General features: G+C 41.5%; 1 long non-coding RNA gene across 2 annotated transcripts in view; it reads right to left on the reverse strand.

The window, feature by feature from the left end:
* Positions 1 to 2,509: 2,509 nt before the first annotated feature.
* The window catches only part of LOC105874795 (uncharacterized), a 176,935-nt gene continuing 156,623 nt past the window's right edge, over positions 2,510 to 22,821 (reverse strand). For both annotated transcript variants that reach the window (XR_012915733.1, XR_012915734.1), the window contains exon 3: positions 2,510 to 2,946. This is a non-coding gene — a long non-coding RNA (uncharacterized LOC105874795). The remainder of the gene's footprint in view (positions 2,947 to 22,821) is intronic.

Genomic DNA, 22,821 nt, shown 5'->3' on the forward strand with positions numbered 1-22,821 from the left:
CTATTACATGGGCCTAAGATACATCCTACTTCTCTAATAAGTTGCTAAGAGAGAATTAGCTAGGGTTAGTGAGAATCTCTCCTTGGGGGCTAGGAGGGGGAAGAGTCAATAAATGCAAACACTACAAAGCATTGTCTTATTGTTGCAATTACGATTAGATGACATGCCTCTGCATCATCTATGCTCATAATGTCATGTAAAACACACAGAAAAAAGAAAGACAGCTCTCTTCCCCGAGTGAATGATATAATTTGATATATTAAAAGAGAATTCAGCGAGCAAAGGAAGTTCCTTTGTGCTTTCCGAATCTTTAAACCTACACACACTGTGCCCAGGGTATTCAAACAAACACACACACACATACATACACACACACACACACACAGAGTATTGATTTCCAGAATTTCTCTATGGGATGCCAAAAATAATAAACAAAAAATAAATCAAAAGCAACAGGCTCCTTCCATTATGTATTAAATATCCTCCCCATAAAGTTAGGACAAATAGAGATGTATATAGAGAGCAATAGAAACATAAATCTAGTGGCGCAGTAATCGATTTCTGCCTTGTTCCTTTATTTCTAGTAAATAATGATCTCCAGATCTTTCATGGTGGCACTGTAGTAAAAGTCAGCTCTAGGAACCCTGGAAGTGTTTTATCTTTGACGGAGCCAACAGCGCTGCATCTTCTCCAAAATCATTGCCCTCATCCATTTCTTGTTGTGGAGTGGAAACAACACTTAGTAGAATCAGAAGACATTTACAAAGCATATTCGCCTCAAGAGCTTTCTGTACAGCTATGTATTCAGTCAATAAAACGTTTTGTATTGCTCTATGTCAAACAAAAAAAAAATAAAAATAAAAAATTTCTGCAGAAAATGTGGTCCCTGCCTATTACTGAGTTACTAAAAATAAAATACTGTTGATGTCGAATAGTAGAAAAACAATAACACATCGTAAATATTCAGTAGACTTGATTAGACGCAAGCCTCAGTCCAAGCTGAAAATGACTAGCTAATGAGATTAAAAAATGAAAAGGGGAAGTGATTTAATTCGCTTAGATATGTGAATTCAGTAAGCAAAGGCCACTACTGCAATTTTACACAGACCTCCATGTTCCCTCCCTTCGCTCATTTCTCAGAAAAAAATTCATAGGATGATGCATGATGGAGGCAGATCATTAGATTTTAGAGCACATAGGAAGATGTCAATATATTTCTATGATAAACAATTGAGGTTGAATTCTGAATCTGGCAGTTAATTATCTATATGCTTTGAAAACAAATTCTGTAACCTTTCTATCTAATGAGGTGGCATGGCGGTGTAGATACGAAAGGCAATAGATAACTGTCACGCATCTATTTAAAGCATGTGGTTTGTGTATCTTAGCTGAAACCAAGATGCCTTCTGGGGGCTGGGGGAAGGGAGGCCAAGAGGGAAGGAGAGAAAGAAACATGGAACAAAGGTTAAGAGGTGATCCACGGTAAAGTTCAAGAGTGCAAGAATGAGTCCTATAACTTGGGCTTTTTTCTCTTCACTGTTACTATCATCATTAGTTCTTGTTGTTCTTGTTCTTGTGGTGGTGACTTCCAAAGGCAGAACTCCAACGAGGGGAGCATGCATGCCTTCGGTGGCCTGGTCACTAAAGCCCACTTACGTCTTAACAAATGCGATTACTTCGGCGACTCGTTCTAAGCAAGACCCTGCTTAGTTGCAAGACCCTACTGCTTTTGTCTCACACAGGGACGCAGGGAGACTGAATTTCTTGCGCCACCCTGTAGGCGGATGTCAAAAATAAAATAAATGCTGAATGGATCTTAGAGAGAGATCAATTGTGTCAGCCACAGATTTTCTGGGTCAGCAGGTTGGGTGTAATAGAAGTAGTGACAGATGCCAAAGGTGACGGCTCTTGTGTAGTCACCGATCAAGCCGGTCCGAAGCACAGTGCTTAAAAGAAACTGATGCCCTGCAACCCAAAGAGGGGAGAAGAAACAACGTGCTTCATGTGACATCAATGAAGAGCTCGCCACCTCCCCCCAACTGTCCTCCTCCCGTAAAATGACACCTGTCAGCTCCAGTGACTGCCGTATGATCTACTAAATAAAGCCCGTGGCCTCAGTGATATATTAATGCCACTTTACAGTTCTTAGGGATGGGGATTTTTTTTTCTTTTAATGAAATCTTGATTATCTGTGCCACACGTCCCCACTTCAGCCCAGGAGGACAGAGGTGCCACGAGTGACGATTCAATTCGCTTTTTCAAGCCTTCCCAAATGCACGCAAGGTCAACCGAGAACGACGGCATCCTTTTAGGCAACTTTTACATTAAGAAAAAGTGAGCTCTATTGGATTAGCATCGTAGAGGCAAGGACAGTAAAAACTAAAAATGACATGTTAGCTAATCATTACTTTGACGATAATTGTCACGAACAGAATTTTTTTTATATATATATATAGATTTTGGATGTAGCCTTTGAAGCAAAAAAAAAAAAAAAAAGACCCAGATGCTGCGTTGGCCTGAGCTAAAAGGATTTCTGAAAATTTAATCTTTAAGAGAAGCTCCCGAGATACAGGCTAAAAGAGTTTATAAAGGTCATAAAAAAATTAACTTATCTTGCTGACTGAAGCATTTTTAATGCACTCTAAGTTACAAAGGAGTCGCATCTGGAGCCTTTAGGCCAATGGTCCACTATATTTTTCTCTCATTAGTAAGGACAGCAAAAATCTGCATTTGGATTTTTACCACTGCAGTCAGCTCTGATTCATTAGTCTCCATGATTGAATATGAGGAGAGCAGGGAGCCAGCGGGGTAGGGATATTTCGTACTTACCTCATTTGCTCACACTGCAATTCAGGAGGAAGCCAGTTTCACCAATGCAACTGGGACCGCCACCATGGGGGCTTACCGTGGTGAAGGAAGAGTCGGACTGACGTCTGTCCAGCCCACCTGGAAGAAAAAAACATATTTAACATCAGGTCTTTAAGGCAAGGACTATTACTCAGGTAAAGCAAAATTTACACGTCTCTTGGTATTTAGCAGCAGAAACCAAATCAAATGTCATCGGGATGGGGTTGGGCTCTCCTAGGAGTGTCAGATCCAGAAGAGGAGTCTCACCTTGCAAAATATTGGCTCCCTCAACCATAAATTGGGCCTGATAAACTGGCCCCACTTATCTCATAGGGAGCCGTAAGGCACATACGAAATAATGTATATGGAAACATTTTAGCGTGACCAAGCTCCATATAAATGTGGGGTAATATCATCATCATAATGCTCCATCCTCCCGAGCTAGAAAATAGGCAATTGGTGCAATATTTCTAAGGGTAAAGATTAACCTAGAAAATAATCCTGTACATTTTTATCAAAGGCCTTGCAAAAGGGAAGCATGGCCTCTGGCTTGGCAATTTTATTACCGAAAATTAATTTCAAAGGAGTAAGAAGAGTGGAGAGAATTATTATGTACAAGTGTGCCACCAAAAAGTTGTTTATAAAAATAAAAAGTCTAGAAATAGTTTAAATGCCCAACAAAATGGAATTGGTAAAATAACGCGTGGCTAAATAAAATACTAGACAGAATTAGGAATGGTTATATAAATTTCATTTTATTGACCAAAAAAAGAGGTGCATTTCACCTCATATTGTTACTAGGTACTGTGAGAAGGTTAAAAAACACTAAAGACAGTCTTATCTCAGTTTCCTTAATAAAGGAAAAAGAAAAATTTTTGAAGGAAATTAGAAATGCACAAAAATGTTAATAGCAGTTGTTGCTCGGTAAGGATTATAGAGAATTTCACTTTTTTCTTTACGTTATTATGTACTGCCTAATTTTTATTTTTATTTTTTTATTTATTTTTTTTTTTTGAGACAGAGTCTCGCTTTGTTGCCCAGGCTAGAGTGAGTGCCGTGGCGTCAGCCTAGCTCACAGCAACCTCAAACTCCTGGGCTCAAGCAATCCTGCTGCCTCAGCCTCCCAAGTAGCTGGGACTACAGGCATTCGCCACCATGCCCGGCTAATTTTTTGTATATATATTAGTTGGCCAATTAATTTCTTTCTATTTATAGTAGAGACGGGGTCTCACTCTTGCTCAGGCTGGTTTCGAACTCCTGACCTCGAGCAATCCGCCCGCCTCAGCCTCCCAGAGAGCTAGGATTACAGGCGTGAGCCACCGCGCCCGGCTCTAATTTTTATTTTTTACAACTAGCCACAAAAATAGAATTTACTTCCACTTTGGAAAAATAATAGCCTGGGCTCAAAAGCTAATGGCATAAAAATTCAAATGTGATATTAATTAGCGTATGAAAAATATGAAGACCACGGTTATAGCCAAAGATACATATATGAGTATAGTTGTAGCTTAGTTCAAATTAACCCAGTCGACATACAGAGGCAGGTTTTTGTAAAGCCAGGGACTGTATCTTTTCCTTCACCTCTACACCATCAATAATGCCAGGCACATAGCAGATTCTTAATAAATATTTTTTAAATGAATAGATGATAATTTTATAAACAGAATAACTTCAGAAATCTTCTAAGTAAGAAAATCTCTGGACACATGAAAATAAATTTTTTTTTTTTTTTTTTTTTGAGACAGAGTCTCACTTTGTTGCCCTGGCTAGAGTGAGTGCCGTGGCGTCAGCCTAGCTCACAGCAACCTCAAACTCCTGGGCTCAAGCAATCCTGCTGCCTCAGCCTCCCAGGTAGCTAGGACTACAGGTATGTGCCACTATGCCCGGCTAATTTTTTGTATATGTATTAGTTGGCCAATTAATTTCTTTCCATTTATAGTAGAGACGGGGTCTTGCTCTAGCTCAGGCTGGTTTCGAACTCCTGACCTCGAGCAATTCGCCCACCTCGGCCTCCCAGAGTGCTAGGATTACAGGCATGAGCCACCTTGCCCAGCCAACATGAAAATAATTTTTAAAAATCTGTCTACATATAGTACATTGAGTATGGGACTGGATGGAATAACAGGAACCAAAGTCAGACTGCCTGAGTTTGAGGCCCAAATACACCACATATTAATATTAGTCAAGGCATTTTTACTTAACCTTTTTCCTCTTTTTTTTTTTAAAAAGAAAAGTAATAATAGTATCGACCTTGACTGTTGACATTAGCAGTCAAAGGAATAATCCGTGCAAAGTGTTTAACACAGTGCCCGGGTCATGGGAGATTCTTAATAAAAGGTGTGATTCATGTTGTTTGTACTGCTGCTGTCCTTGTTGCTGTTTTTGTTGTTCAACGCATCATTGTCAAAAAGTGGGCTTCAGCAGGAGAATTTCTCAGACAATTTGGTGAGTCGGCCAAACTGGATGTCAACATTGTACTCACACACTTTGAGGCCTCTCAAGATGAGAGAGTGGCTTCAATTACTGCCATTGGGCTTGTTCTAAGGATCGACAGGCAAAGAACCAATGAACACTTGTCAGGCCTATTTTAAAAATGCCTATGAGATTTTTTTTTAACCCAGCGGTACTACTGGTTTAGGCTTTTCCCCTCATGCTGAAGTATTCTTTTTGCCGGAATTTTGATTGAACTGCCTCTCTTAACCCCAATTTTTTTTTTTTTTTCCAGATTAAGAAACTTCCAATAAGCCAATCTTTAACAGGGAGGTTACAGACGGTGCTTCTCTGAAGTCAACTGGATTCTTCCCGTTTATATTCATAACAAGACCCCCTAATAATTCAGGATATTATATAGCTGGGCAACAGAAAATAATTGTATTAACAGGAAAATCCAGCATCATTTGCTTAGCAACTTTTTTGGTTAGAGATCTCGCTGGGGTTTTTATTCACTTGGGCCAAACCCTGTGACGTCATTAGAGGTTCACAGCACCCTTATTATTTATCACAACTTGCTTCACACAAAACGGTCACTCTCTTCTACCCTTTTTAATCATGATGATGACAGTTGAGAGTTGATACTGTGCGCTATCATGTACTGTCAAATGCCTAAAAATTACCTTAATCAGACTTAAAAAGCTCAAGAACCCCAACTGTTTACTGCAAGACAGAGGCAAATTTCTGGGGATGACAGCAAGTGGAGAGGTGAAGATAATAATCTCAACGTGCCCTGCCCCAAATGACAGTACCTAATTTAATCAAACGTATGCTTCATTTTGTATGAAACTGTGTCTCTATTATGGCAGCGATAACCTGGATCAAATAATTTAGGCAGAGATCTTAACTAGAATTAAGAACCAGATTATGCTACCTATTTTGTTGGTTTAATAAATTTACAAAGTCAGAAATTTGGTGAATGTCATATAGCTTATTTCCTTAATAGGCTAAGGAATCTTAAGAGAAAGCAACGTCTCTTGTATGTTTGTTTAGTACTAGAGTCTATAAAGGTCCCATCTCCTGGCCTTCTTTCTTTGATTTCTAAGAGCAGGGAAGAGATTTTCAACATGGAGTCTTCATGCCTTCTACAGTCACTATTTCTAGGATTCATATAATTTCTCCCAAACTAGAAGTAACACTCTTTAAAGCTGGTACGTGTCAAATTTTAGAAAACGGGATCTTAATGATCGCTAAGGGGTCACTTCTTGTTTCCCATTAAAATAGATTTATTTCCTATTCAGAGGGCAATGTTAATAGACAGCACACATCACATTGCCCGACAGGTCGGATTAACTACCTCAAGGCTCTATATTTCAAAACTTAGGAGTGGGTTATTGCTCCATAACACTATGAAAGCAGATTTTTTGTTTCTGCTCTAAGCATGCCAAGGTGGAGGGCATTTATTGCCGCAGCAGGAGGCCTGGGGCAACACTCGATAGCTCTGGCTTCACATTTATTATGCTAAATGACCGATGCACAGTTAATCACTTGGCCTGGGAGAGGTTGTTGGGGATACGCACTGGTTTTCTCCATACAGGTATTGATGGAGTGGCTTAGAGATCAGCCTGCCTGCTGTTTCAGTCAATTAGAAAACACCTTATCCATGAAGTGGACTGACTGTACTTTCAAAATAAACTCGGGTCGGACTGGATGCTGTTCTATTCCAATACGAATCTTTAAATCATGATCAGCGAGGTCAATGAACTTACCCATTGCCCTACCTGGGGCCATGCTACACTCTGGCTCTCTGTAATGATTTCTAAAAACATCAGTGCAATCATCAGAATGACACCCGTCAAGAACTTTCATGCTGACTTTATAACTACAACAACCATTTAGAAATATTTTATTTCTCCTTTTTCTCCCAGCTCTGAGTCACTCAACTTCACCCAAACTACCGGGGGTGTGAAATGGAGCACTCGAGACAGGCGGTGTCTTCAAATGGCATTCCGAGCTCAGCAGAAGATACTAAGCAACTGCATTGCATTCTGTTTTAGAAAAGCATCCGTCTTTACAAGGTAATGAAAAAATTAAGTTTTTTTGAGTTTTTACTGTTAACCGTCTGTGACTTTTCTGCTCACCCAATCAAAACCTCTGAATCATCTTTGGTCTTGTAGTCTTGGTCGCAAATCTATTGCTAAGTCTGAGGATTCTACTTGCGTAATGCTCTGTTCCCCAATGTGGGATTAGTCACTTCTCAGTATTCATGGTCTGGGCACCCAAGTCTGTTCCAAGTGCTTGCCCATGCCCTTCCCCAAACTCAGTTTCCCTTTCCTGCCCCCATTTTACATGGTCAGATCCTGCCTACTCAACCTTCCCTAAGTTCTTTTATTTATTTATCCCTCTTCTATATCTATGTATCTTATGACGTTTTCATCTTTTACAAGTTATTTATATCTCATAGATCTTCATTTTTTAAATAAATTCCTTAAAAGCAAAATCTCAATCTGATTTATTTTTACACTCCTCCCCCCCCCATAGTATCTAGCACAATGACTGACACAGTGTAGCCATTTAACCCTTCTCACTCCCTTGCTTTTTCCTCGATTCTTTTATTCTACTCGGGATTTATTTTTTTTTTAATACCCCAGATTTGACAAAGCGCGGCTGTAGGATAAAACACTGGAGTTTCTTTTCATGCAAACGTATTTATTTGGATTTTTTTTATATTTCAGATTATTGATGCATTCAAAGAGTCATTGCACGCGACAGCCGAGTGCAAAAGGTTAATAAATACATATTGATGTATTCCATTCACAAATGAATGAAGGAATCCTAATTTACTGTCCTTAAATCATCGTAAATTTGTTTTCTCAGGCCCCTACTTTCACCTATTCAGATCCTGACGCATTCCAAATTCTAACAGATGTTTGCAGACAGCTGGGAGAAATTACGCCACAGATATCAAATCATCGGCAGAGCTCTCAGGACCGCATCTTCACCTGGTTATGTGCTTCGGACAGCTGTGCCTTCTTGGAAACACACTTGGCTTCAGGAGCAAGCTCTGTTTGTCATACTCTTACCGCGTCCAGAATAAACACGACAGGCCTTGATGTAGAGTAGAATGTGTGCGCGCCCACGATCTATTTATGTTCTCAGGGGATTCGGGGCGGGCTGCTTTTGCATTTGTAAAAATGTTTCTTATATCTGAAGGCCTCAGTCAATTTTCAGATCAGGGTGATTTTACTTTTAGTAAAAAAAAAAAAAAAAAAAACAGTGCAGATCTGCTTGCTTCTTTCTTTTAAAAAAAGAAAGAAAAAAAAATAGTGCAGAGACCCCCATTGATGGGGAAAATATGAGTCAGTATAACTGAGCATATGATGCAGGCCAGAAAGAAAACCGAATGATGCATATTTAGGTGCACTTTTTCCTGAATTGGATGCATGTTCTGCATCCAAATGTGCACCAACTCTGGCTAGCGTGTCGTTGTTTAAACTTGTCTGCTCTGAAACTCCTCTTAGCATTCTCTCGGGACTATGGCCAAAGGTAGGACGTTAGTGAATAGTCGTGCCACCCAATCTCCCGTCGTGTGTTTTATTCCATGCCCTTTGTTTCGTTTCTTTCCACTTGATTACTCCTAGGTAGCCCTTCCCGTGCTCCACGCTGGGTGGGGTTAGACGTGAGGGAAAGAAAATAAATGTGCCCATGGCTGTCACTAGTAGACACCAGTTTATAACAGTACTGGTTCGACTGCGCACTGGTTTTCTGAACACAAGAAGGTCAAAGAAAACGTTTTCTTTTGAAATGAAAAAAGGCGGCTAAAAACAAGAGTTTTAATAACAGGCCTGACACGGAGCAGTGTAATACCGGCATGAATTACACCCGGTACCAGACTTTTATTGGAAGTCCCAGATTGCTTTGTTCCTGTCCCCCGACATAATATTCAGAGTTGGGTTTATATTTGTCCAGGACGGAGCCGCTGGCTCCAGTCCATGCAAATCAAAGGCTTGATTTATGCACCGTTCTGCTGGAGGGTGCAGCGTTAGATTTAATTTTGTGAGGGGAGCCCGAGGCGCTTCCACGCCTGGGCCTGACATTGTGAACCAGGCAGAGAGGTGCCTGGGAATTCATCACCATTTCCAATATGCGAAATGCGGCATTTGAATGAAACATTTGTCTCTTGTCAAAGAGGCGTCATGTCTGTTCTTGGGAAAAATATTTCCGCCCCCGCCCTGCGGGACTGGACACCACACTTTTGGCCTTTGCCGCAGATCCTGACAAAGGTAAGTGACCACAGGCATTTGGGGGACTCGAGGAACACCAGAAAACACGTGTCCGTGAAATTAAAAATTATCAAGTCACCCACACAACTGCCTTTATCGTGAGGGGCTGAATGGTTGCCACAGAGAGTTGGGATAACTGTGCTAATTAGCTGGGTGACAAATTTGTGCTGTGTTTCATCCTTAGGTAGATGCTATTTGTCAATCTCCTGGCTCATTTCTGGTTGGCTGTTTCCCCAAAAATAAGACCTCCCCATCAAATAAGCCCCAGCAGAATATCTAAGCACGTGCACAATAGAAGCCCTACCCCGAAAAATCAGCCCCAGTGATGGGCGTGGCTATGAAAATCAGCCCTAGTGATGGGCATGGCTATGAAAATCAGCCCTGGTGGTGGGCGTGGCTATGAAAATCAGCCCTAGTGATGGGCGTGGCTATGAAAATCAGCCCTAGTGATGGGCATGGCTATGAAAATCAGCCCTGGCGATGGGCGTGGCTATGAAAATCAGCCCTGGTGACGGGCGTGGCTATGAAAATCAGCCCTAGTGATGGGCGTGGCTGCGCAGCGCATCTGCACAACCCATGCCTGTCGTCGAGGAGCGGGAAAGAACACGAGCAGCCCTTCTCATCTGCTCCGTGAGAGCTCTAGTGCCCGACAGGAAAGATCGGGGCCGATGGTTCCAAAGGAAATAGAGTCGCAAGACATTCAGGATAGAATTTGGGGCTTGGAGAGTTACGATGATGTTCCAGAGAAGACGACTTCACTGTATTTGAATCAATGCAGATGGTTGTACCGCACTTAAAAAAAATAACACGTCCCCTGAAAATCAGCTGTAGGGTGTCTTCTTGAGGAAAAATAAGTATAAGACCCTGTCTTATTTTTGGGGATTCACAGTAGGTTGTCCCCAGTGGGGACAACCTCAAGGCCAAATCCTCCAGCTCAGCAGAAATCCTGTCACTGACTTCCCCAGAGACTCGGGGCCACCAGGAATCAACACGTTCCTACTCTTTGTAAGCACTGTTGTTCCGCCATCGCTCACGGAAGAGAGTCTGGCCCTTTAATATGCAGGGAGGGCCTTTAGAAACCTGCCCTTCCTCCCCTTCCACCACCACCCCCGCCCTGCAGCCTCATCTCCTACCCCTACTCCACATACTCTATACCTTCCAAGATGTACCAGGCATCCTGAAACTCTGGCCCGCGGGCCACATGCCGGCCGCCTAGCACATTTATTCGTCCTGCCAGGTGTTTTTGCTGCCGCTGCCTGTCCTGCTTAGCAGCCGACTCGTCCCAGGCCCACAGTGCGCACTCTCCAACGGTCTGAGGGACAGTGGACTGGCTCCCTGTTTAAAAACTTTGAGGACCCCTGATCTAAATCATCAGAAACCTTGATATTCATTTTTTACTATTTTAAATAATATTAAGTCTTTTATGTTCAAAAATGACGAAAGAAAGGCTTTTACTATGTCAGTTGATAAAAGTTATTTTAAAATGACCTGCTCCCATGTCTGAACTATATTAAATACCATGCCTATCAAAACTCCACTGGAATACCTTTATTTACATTCTGTATTGCCTGTTACTAGGACGCTTGGGAGATACACTTTTTATTTTGGACTTCAAGTGGAGATGGGAATACGCCAGCTTCCAATCCTTGTCTCTGCTCCACAAAAACAAGTGGGAAAGAGGGAAAAGCCCTTGTCCTTAGAAATGCCAACCAGCCAGCAATAAAATCGACATTTCAAACTGCGTGGCCACCGGCCCAAAGGGACCAAAGGGTGGAGTGCAAGAAACCAAGTCAAAAGGGAAGGACTTATTGAAATGTTCTAGCCTCAACTACTCATTCAAAACACAATTACCTGTCGATTACATATTGTTCTACCCCTTAGCTTTATTCTCCACCCAGACACCTTCCATTCACACACCACACGTTTGGACCTCATTGAAACTCACTTCCAAAAGTTTTCAGGGTCTCTCGTCGACTGCAAGGAAACCGAAAGGCAGGTCCTAGTTACACAAAGGCCCAGGAAGGAAGGAAAACCAGCTGCACCCATGTCATGAAACTTAAATTGCAGCAGCTTCTCAGAGCAAAATCCCTAGACTAGAAAATCAGAATTCCCGGATCAGCTCTGGCATGGAGGAGGCGAAACACGTCAACTCGGGCAAATCATGTTACTTTCCGAGTCTCAGTGTCCTCATTTTACCCTGGGGAGCATTGCAGACAATATTCCTCTGTACTAAGGGGCAAAGGTAAAGCGATGCAAAGTAGACTTTGGAGGGAGAATGAGCAGGTGCAGGGAAGGAGACCGCCTAAATGGGTACGTGCAGGAAATTAAGGTGAAGTGGTAAATGAAGCTAGACTCTGGAAGTTGTTGAGAGCTAAGCTAAAGAGTGAAGAAAGCAAACAAACAGAATTCCCTTGAACCAAAGCTTCCATCTGTTCACCTTACCGGTTAGCTTCGCTGTTGGCAGAGAGGTGTGGTAGGTTCTCGAACGGAAGAAGCACGAAAGGGTGAAAACGACTGAACCAGTTGCCAGGGTCTAGACTGGCCAGTGGCAAGGGCTGATGGCAGACTGTTAAAGGGGGTCGGCTCCCCTTGGCCTCAAGTCATCTCCTATAATTGCACGTTTCCATAGATTTTTCTAGAGAAGTGTGTGTGTGTGTGTGTGTGTGTGTGTGTCTTAGCGAGACGCAGCAGAGTTCCACGTTGGAAACTGGAAGCTTCCATACTGAAGAATGGAAGGGAGGAGACGGAGACTAGCTCTGTGACCTCTCAGAGGTGCTGGGGACAGGAGAGCAGTGAGCGAGCATCGCCCCAGAGCCCAAGTGGGGGTCACTCCACTAACAACCGTTCCCAGGAGCACAGCAGAAGGCCACTGTGCCTGCAGCCCACCCTACTACAGGCGACAGGGGAGTCTGTCCAAACTTTAAAAACAATAATAAACCCAAATAGCAGTCAGTCTGCTTTTAATCATCACTGGCAATCCTAAACGATGTGAATACTAAATACCCTCCCCAGAAAATTCTTTCTGTTGGTCTCGGTTGAAAACAATGGATGCAGATGGGAATGAACTTGAATAATATGTGGAAGCTTCAAATGATTGCATTTGTTGAGAAGAGGGGGGAAAGAAATATTAATAGCACGCCCTGTGCCCTTTCCTGAATGATTTTCTCCATGGCACGTATAACCTTCTAGTATACTATGTCATTTGCTTATTTATTTTGCTTCTTATTTATTTCAGTCTCTTCCCCCTAAAATGTAAGCTCGGGGAGAGCAGGGACTTTTTCCCCACTGCTATATCCTGAGTACCAAGCATAGAGTAAGTAGGTGCTCAATTAGCTCCAGAAGCCACCCTTGTCACCAATATTCTATTCTACTTCTTGAAACTGTCAGTACCACGCTTCCAGCCAGCCCCGCCAGAGCTAAATGGCTTGAGTCTCTCAGGCATGAGCATGTCTAATATTAAAAAAAAAAAAAAGAAAAAGAGGGAGAAGAAATGCTGTAAGGTGAAGAGTCCTCGTGTGAGTCAGAATGTTGTGTTTCTTCCAAGCTTTTCTCATGCCCTAGGCAAGTCCCCAAATGCCACAGAAGAGGCTGCTGTGGTCTTAAGACCTAACCCATCTACCGGGCACGAGGCCAGGGACACCGGCGTCCAGGGTGACCCTGTAGCCCTGTGTACGTGTGAGCAAGCTGCAAACGCAAACGCAGACGTCAGACTTCACGCGCTATTTCCCTGTTTCTCCTCGTTCTCATTTCACCCACAAACAAACTTGCACGAAATTAGTAACATAGACGCATTAGCGTTAAAGCCACACAGTAAGCTGGGACCCCAGTCTCCTTCCCTTTGGGTATCATCAAAGAGGACTTTCGTGCAGAGATAAAATATTCAGTTCGTTTCAGAAATCCTGATCACTGAGAAAACAAGGCAGTGGGCAAAGCCCACCAGATTTTAAGTCAGAAAATCTAGGGTCTAGTAAGACTTTGGGGACTGCCTCGACTTTAGGTAGATCAGATTGTTTCTGAGGCTCAGGTTTCTGGTCTGTAATACGTGCATGATAACCTCGATCACATAAGACGGTTGCTGGGACGGTAAAATTAAACAATATGTCGTGAAGTCATAGTGACCCATCGAAATGCAAAGTACTATCACGTGCTAACTTTCCTTGAAATTAAATATATATATATATACACACACACACAGATAACTCAGAAGATTACAGGTAGATAGAAAGGGCAGGAAAAAAATGACAGGTGAATATTCAAAAGCATGTTTGTAAGACACCAAAATAATTCTCTACCTTCCTGAGTTTTCCAGATGGGGTCTTTAACAGCACTATTAGGTATACTGCATATTTATTTTCTCCATTTTAGAGAAAATAAAAGTGAGGCAAAGAGAGTATTAACTCATTCGACATACATTTATTCAGTACCTCCAAAGCAAGCACTGAAAGTTAGGCAAATTTCCCAGAGCAATATTACTGTCAGGCAACAAAATCAGGATTCGTACCCGGGTCTGTCTGAATCCAAAGCCCACGTTAACAAAAAGGATAGAACGTCTCCGGAAGCTGGAAAGAACATTACCGCTCATTCATTCCCAAGCTGGAAAGAACATTGCACTTATTCATCTATACCTGTCCTGCAAGCAGGTACATATTCTATGGAAGACTCTTTGCATTAGACTCAGGCATAGACAGGCTGCTGCTAACACTTCCAGATGAAATAGCCAATGTATTGGACGCCAAAGCAGAATCTGCTAATTCAATTTCCCAATCCTTCATGGTCACCCAGGATGAGCCAGGTAATATCGTGTTTCCTCGAAAATAAGACAGGGTCTTCTATTTATTTTTCCTCAAGAAGACACCCTAGGGCTTATTTTCAGAGGATGTGTTATTTTTTTTAAGTACGGTACAACCACCTACATTTATTCAAACATAGTTATCTTCTTCTGGCACATCATCCTCACTCTCCAAACCCTGAATCCCATCCTGAATGTCTTGCGACTCTGTTTCCTTTAGAGCCACCGGCCCCGATGTCTCCTGACGAGCACTAGAGCTCTCACGGGGCGGATGAGAAGGGCTGCTCGTGTTCTTTCCCGCTCCGCGACCACACGCATGGGTTGTGCAGATGCGCTGCGCAGCCACGCCCGGTCACTAGGGCTGATTTTCATAGCCACGCCCACCACTAGGGCTGATTTCATAGCCACGCCCATCACCAGGGCTGATTTTCATAGCCACTCCCATCACTAGGGCTGATTTTCATAGCCACGCCCATCACTAGGGCTCATTTTCATAGCCACGCCCACCGCCAGGGCTGATTTTCATAGCCACTCCCACCACTAGGGCTATTTTTCATAGCCACTCCCATCACTAGGGTTGATTTTCATAGCCACACCCATCACCAGGACTGATTTTTATAGCCACGCCCTTCACCATGGCTGATTTCCATAGCCATGCCCACCACTAGGGCTGATGTTCGGGGTAGGGCTTCTATTGCGCACATGCTTAGAAATCCTGCTAGGGCTTGTTTGATGTGGAGGGCTCATTTTGGGGGAAACACGGCATGGTAGGTGACTGTGGAGGAACAGAGATAAATCAAGTATTTCCCGACCCTAGAGATTTCCCCTCAAAGCCAGTAGGGGAACAGACATGGTAATAAAGCACAAAGGCATCGATGGGCACCTAAGGGTCATCCTTGACCAACTCGTGTCTGAGCACACGAGAGACAGCCTCTGGGTGTGACTCCATATGTTCTGTTGTTGTTTTTCATGTGTGTATGCAAAGTGAGAGAACATTGGCATTTTTAGTGAACTGAAGCAATAAATTCTGCATTGTTACTATAAAGGTCATTCCAGGCCGGGCGCGGTGGCTCACGCCTGTAATCCTGGCACTCTGGGAGGCCGAGGCAGGCGGATTGCTCGAGGTCAGTAGTTCGAAACCAGCCTGAGCAAGAGCAAGACCCTGTCTCTACTATAAATTATAAGAAATTAATTGGCCACCTAAAAATATATAAAAAAATGAGCCGGGCATGGTGGCGCATGCCTGTAGTCCCAGCTACTCGGGAGGAGGCTGAGGCAGGAGGATCGCTTGAGCCCAGGAGTTGGAGGTTGCTGTGAGCTAGGCTGACGCCACGGCACTCATCTAGCCTGGGCAACAAAGCGAGACTCTGTCTCAAAAAAAATAAAAAAATAAAGGTCATCCCATAGGTACTCATGTAAGTCCTGGGAGAAACTCGAGCCGTATTAAAAATAATCAATCTTTGTTTGTGTATACTAACATTTGAGTAGTACTTTATAACTCCCAAAACACTTTCTCAAAGAGATTATCCTTTACAAGTAGAAAACATTAAAACTTACCAGAAAACCTGGATAACTCTCCGTTTAGAAACATGCAAATACAGAAATTCTGTTCATACAAAAATCAACCCTCATTGACCTCATTCCCTTCAAATTTGTCAACATCAGTCATTTCATGTTCAACTGGTTTCCAGGGAAGGCAGGGGGTACAGGAGAAAAAACGTATATCCCCACCCTTTTTGTTAATATCCTGAAATGTGTGTGGTAGGCAGCTGAGAAAAATGAATCACATTTCCATAAGAAGATTCAACATTGTCAGTAAACTTGATGAAAGCTAAATTCTCCTTCCCAAGCATAACTGCTGTACTGGAGGTTTCTCTCCTTCCCCTCCATTCTTTATTATTATGCATGTAGCAGTTAGCATACCGCAGAGGAGGACGGCATCGTTAATCTCTGAAGTTTAAAGTTTGTTAAAATGCACCTAACTGCATGCATTAAAAATCTCAGATTCTTCTCTCTCCCAAATGCATAGGGGAACTAGGCTTGAAATTAATGACAGTAAAGGAAAGTGGAGAAGATTGTTCTGTTTCTCCCACTGTCATATATTCATCAGGACAGAGCCGCACAACAAATTCAATGAAATAAAATTAGATTTTATCACCCAGTGGGAACTCTAGAAGAACACCTGAACACAAAATTCGCCACGGACACTTGGAAAGACTTAGTTTCTCGGCCCAGAGCATCGATGCAGGTTGAATGAATATTAAATGAAGAGGAGCCACACCAAGGGGCAGATGGATCTTTAATTTTTAATCCCCTCCCCCTCTTTTTTCCCAAGATGGGTCTTTCAGTACCCCCCGAACAATTCAAACTAATGTCTCGGGCTTTGTATCCTGTACTTGGAATTATACTTCCTAACCAAATTTCATATAGAAGGTTTAAGAATTGGAGCCTCCTCAGAAGTTATTGATTATTTCTCTGCCTTAGAAGAAGGTGGCCCAACCCAGGCAAACCACAAGTGGCCGCTGAAGATTGCAGCTCAGAGCAAATGTCCGCCACTAATGGGCATCAGGGGTGGAGATGTAAACAGCAGGAGCTTATTCAGGGAGGAGGTCCACAAGGAAGAAAAAGGAATGAGCATTTATGGAGAGTCTGGTGCTCTGTGCTACACTATCTCATTCGATTCTGACAACTGTTTGAGATGAGCCTTATTTATCTTCTCTTCATAAATTAATCAATTCAGTCAACAAATATTTACATTCCATCTGTCACATACATGTACATATACATCTATTACCATGCATTATAGTTTTCTCTCTCATGTGGAGTTCTCTTAGATGATGTAATTTTGAAGGGCTTTAAATCCGCAAAGCATTTATGCCTATGTATTAATAAAAGGCTACTAAATCAGGAGCCAGATACTTCTACTACCCTGATACACAATCAATATCTTTGAAGTTCTTTGTCAACTGTAAAGCAAACATAAGAGTTTGACGTACAGGATGTTGTTATACATTAGAGTATCTCTTCATCTGAAAAATGGGGGTAAGAATATCTGATCTTAGAGTTGCGTTAAAAGTCGTAAGAGGCAACATATATATATATATATATACACACGTTTATGGGCTTAGTAAAAGTTATTTTCCCATCCACTTCCTTTCTCCTCGAGTTACTCAAACTCCATGTACTACTAAATGAAATACAACACAGTATAAGGAGTTTTTATATTGGATTCCCAAGAGGAGAGTGACTAATTTCTCAAGTAATGGAAAGAAGTCATTGTAAGGGGTTTTACCTATGATACGATGCCACGGGCTGACATCCATGAACAGCATTAAAGGGAACCTTTGTTGAATCTAAAAAAACATATTGTATGCATTTACGCCATTTTATAATTTGTAAAAACATACAAAATTATAGGCCAGTTTGATTACAGCAAACTAAGAAAAGTCTTCCCGACATTCTTCTTCTAATATATCTAAAATGTGTAGTTTTGAGAAAAACGTGAGAACAAAAGCAGCCATATTTGCTAAAACACCAAAAGAGTCAATGATGCTATCATTAAGAAATATTTAGTAATAAACCTACACTAAACTTATTAACATACACTATGCTTTTATTCTCATTCTCCGACTCCTTCTCATTTCTGCCAATTGTCTTAAAGATGTTGTTACAGGATTTGAAACGATATATTGTCATGAATCCCCAGCAGACGGTGAAGGAGAAAAGCATTACCAAATTATACTTAGGGTTCTTCCCACTAGTTAAGATGATGCTGGTCCCCCCTCCCTGCCTCCCCGCGTTCCTCTGCCCGTTTGGCTGCCTTCCCAACAGTCTTTAGCAATGGTGAGAGTTCATCAGTATTTTTCTTTTCCTTCTCCTTGGCCAACTCTGCCAAAGAAAATTCCAAAAGAGAAAGCAATCTCAAAATAATTCTCTCATTAGCAATCAACAAACCCACAGGATTCCAGTATCTAAACAACTATTTTCCGATTTCCCCCCCAAGTCCAAAGGCACGCCTGTGGAGTGTTTTAGTCTGCGTTCCCGGAGCCCACAGTGGACATCTTTTCTTCTTGCAATAAATATCCACAGGGGAAACCATCTAAACAATAATTTGGTCATGCAAAAAGTATTTACCCCGATTTCCAAAACCTTTTTATCCTTCAGTTCTAAATGGGAAAGGCCATTATTAAGCACAATGGCCCGTGTTTTGTGATGAGTTCTCCAGGAGAGTTTAGAAAGATAGTTTTGACACAGCAGTGTGACCTTATGTAAATGACTGCTCCTCTCTCTCCTGCTCTTCAACTATAAAGTGAGAGAACTGAGAGACCAGAGGTTCTCAACAGGTGTCAACCCTATTCCACCCCCACTCCTATCTCAGACTGTTGGCAGTGCCTGGAGGATACTGTTGGTCATCACAACTGGGAGGTGCTGCTGACATCTAGTGGGTAGAGGGCAGGGATGCCGCTAAACATCCTACAAAACACAGGACAGCCCCACAACAAAGAATGACCTGGCCCCGAATGCAATAGTGCTAAGTGCCAAGAAACCCTATTAGAGGATCTGTAAATGTGCTTCAACATTGAAATGTTAAGGCCGGGCGCGGTGGCTCACGCCTGTCATCCTAGCTCTCTGGGAGGCCGAGGCGGGAGGATCGCTCGAGGTCAGGAGTTTGAAACCAGCCTGAGCAAGAGCGAGACCCCGTCTCTACTAAAAATAGAAAGAAATTAATTGGTCAACTAATATATATAGGAAAAAAATGAGCCGGGTATGGTGGCGCATGCCTGTAGTCCCAGCTACTCGGGAGGTGAGGCTGAGGCAGGAGGATCGCTTGAGCCCAGGAGTTGGAGGTTGCTGTGAGCGAGGTTGATGCCATGGCACTCACTCTAGCCTGGGCAACAGAGTGAGACTCCCTCTCAACAACAACAATAAAAAAACTGAAATTTTACAAAGTTAATAGGCATATTGTAGGCAAGGCACGGTGGCTCACGCCTGTAATCCTAGCACTCTGGGAGGCTGAGGCGGGAGGATCGCTCGAGGTCAGGAGTTCGAAACCAGCCTGAGCAAGAGCGAGACCCCCGTCTCTACTAAAAATAGAAAAAAATTAATTGGCCAACTAAAAACACATATGGAGAAAATTAGCCGGGCATGGTGGCGCATGCCTGTAGTCCCTGCTACTCGGGAGGCTGAGGCAGGAGGATGGCTTGAGCCCAGGAGTTTGAGGTTGCTGTGAGCGAGGCTGATGCCACAGCACTCTAGCCTGGGCAACAGAGTGAGACTTTGTCTCAAAAAAAAAAAAAATAGGCATATTGTATGAGTTATTCCGTGTATGTGTGTATATATGTATGTGTGTGTGTGTGCATGTATGTATATATACACAGCTTGAATTTGCATCAGAACCAAACGTCTCACTTAAACAAGTTTCAGATTTACCTTAAAGTTCTAAACAATGAGGAGGACATACAAGAACTCAGCAGCTAGCCAATTAAGCAACAAGTACTAAGCATCCACAGTACACATATATGGGCAGGAAAAGATCTTACAACCAATACGGTTTCCAATGAAATTATAAGTCAGCCACTGTGAGCCCCACCCAGAAGAGATGGGCTGGAGAACAGTGCAAAGACTGGTATATAACAACACTTACTTCAAGGCAAATCATGACGATAACCTAGTACTTTGCTCAAACTAAACAAGATGGCTGAGAAGAGCTAGACCTTCTAGCAGAGAAGTTTATAAAGATTTTCAAATAATTTATTCTTCAAAGGAATTGGTCCATAATGGAAGTGGCAGTGACAGTAGCAGCAGAGATTTAGGATATTCCTAACTCTTCCATTAAAACATGCAGAGCAACTAGACAGCCAAATCAAAAACTCACGGGCGACAAGACTAGATGGCAAGGTATCCGGGTGACACAAATCCCAAAATACAAGCAAGTGAGGAAAAAAACACCAGCAGCCACAAGATGTGCATGCTGCCAATATCAATGGCGGAAGAAGCAGAGGAAGACAATAGGCATTTAGGGACTGAGACTAGGAGAACCTTAAAATAGCCGGTAAGTCCTACTGGAAATCATGGCGGGCCAATTTGAGAACAGTGGATGACCCTGGGACAGTTTTGCTGAATACAGTAGCACGTGTGTGCAAAGGACCTAAGGAAAGACCTAGAAAGAGCTAGAACAGTTTTGCTGAATACAGTAGCACGTGTGTGCAAAGGACCGAAGGAAAGACCTAGAAAGAGCTAGAACAGTTTTGCTGAATACAGTAGCACGTGTGTGCAAAGGACCGAAGGAAAGACCTAGAAAGAGCTAGAACAGTTTTGCTGAATACAGTAGCACGTGTGTGCAAAGGACCGAAGGAAAGACCTAGAAAGAGCTAGAACAGTTTTGCTGAATACAGTAGCACGTGTGTGCAAAGGACCGAAGGAAAGACCTAGAAAGAGCTAGAACAGTCCAGCCACTGTGCACACCTGAAACTGACCGGCCAGGCATCACTCCCAGGACAGGTCTCATGCGGAGGAGGAACTGTTGAAAGTGGAATCAAAATTAAGTAGCATAGGGACAAAAAAAGACCAAGAAAGGAAATGGTCCAGATAAAAGTGGATCTGGGGGGAAAAAAATGCCAAGAAATCTCAGAAATCAATGGGACATGCTTCTTAACACTACAGAAAGATAAGCAAACCAAACGAACAGAAAAGGTGACGTTCTGGAAAGCTGCAAAGCTTCCTAAACTAAGCTTCCTTCTAATATTTCCAAAAAACTTAATTGACATAAAAATGAGTAACGTGAAAGTTTTATGGTCTGTATCTTAGTTACTGTAAAAGAAAAGATAATAGGAAGTAGAGTAACATTTCTATAGTCCAGGGCTGTCCAACAGAACTTTTTCCAATGATGGAAATGTTCTTTATCTGTGTCATCCAACGTAATAGCTCCGGACACATGTGGCTATTAACCAGTGAGCCTGAGAAACCAAATTTTAACTTTATTAAATTTTAATTAATTTAAATTTAACTAGCCATGTGAGGCTAATGGACACCATATTGGACAGCACAGCTATAAACAATAAAATCATGCCAAAAGGATTTACTCAAAAAGAGATCAAAGCTGTAACAACACAGTATTTCAAAATGAGCTAAAGTCATTAATAAGGTCATACAATATGAAAGTAATGTAAATCAAAATTAGAATTGACTGAGATAACACTCCACAAATAATTAGAAATTAAGAAAAAATTATTTTGGAAGACTTACTTCAAAGAAAACAAGAATCAATAATAATACTTTAATGGAAAAAGAAGATGAAAAAGGATTAAAACTTAAACACTGAACACAAATGAAGAAATAGATGAAAATGATTTGGGAAAAAGGAGAAACATCAGAGTGACTAAGAAGACCCAACATACAGATAATGGGAATACCTGAAGAAGAAAACCAATGTTTATAAACACTAAAACAAATTCTAAAGAATGTAATTCAAGAATAAGTTCCTCAAATAAAAAAAATATTTGAAACCACATATTGAAAATGTACAACATATGCCTGAAAATATAAACCCAGAATAATCAAAACCAAGAAATAAGTATTCTAGTTTAAAAACCCCTTGAACTTAAAGAAAAGAAAAAAATTCTTTTGAAATCTACAATTTAAAAAGCACATGATTTATAGAATAGATTGGATTATTCATCTGTCATCAAGACTTTTGTATTTTGTAGATTTTTCAACAACATTTTATGTTAAAAGAAAACTAAGTAACTGATTTAAAATACTCAAGAAAAAAAATATGAGCCAAAGATTTTATATTTCGAAAACCTGACATTCAAATATACAAGAGGCAGACAACAAGCAAATTCAGTCACTATTGTCCTCATGAGTATCTCATAAAGAATCCACTAGAAAACAAGCTTCAAACAGCCAAGATGATTAGAGACTGGTGAAAAGCTGTAAATATATAGCTACTTAGAGAATTAAGATTGAGGAGTAAAAGGGAGAGGTTATAGTATATAATGGCTACGTGATCTGATAATATATTCAGTACAACCATTAAAAACTGGGGGGGAGTACAAAGCTAGCATATGTTAAACAAATAATAAACCATTTTCAGTTTTTTCATAATTGGCAGTTGTAGTATTAGTGGTGTTATTCTCACACTATTGTATGTGGAAAGAGGGAAAACTAATATTTATGGTGTTTTCTAATTTGTTACTCCCTGTGTCCTTGGGAACTATAGGAAAAGTATAGGAAAAGAGGAAACGTATAATATAGATCCAGTTAAATAAAACTACTCTAAACCTAAATAAAAATTGGAAATATTGGTATGAATTTATAAGTATTTTGTTTATATACTAAAAATATTTATTTCAGTAATATTTTATACTTTCATAGTTATATAATACAACATATAATGCATTTTTATATAATTTATATTATAAAGTATTTACATAATACAATATGATATATACATATGTATGTACACATATT

This window comes from Microcebus murinus, chromosome 29 (assembly GCF_040939455.1).
Source record: "Microcebus murinus isolate Inina chromosome 29, M.murinus_Inina_mat1.0, whole genome shotgun sequence".
Lineage (NCBI taxonomy): Eukaryota > Metazoa > Chordata > Mammalia > Primates > Cheirogaleidae > Microcebus > Microcebus murinus.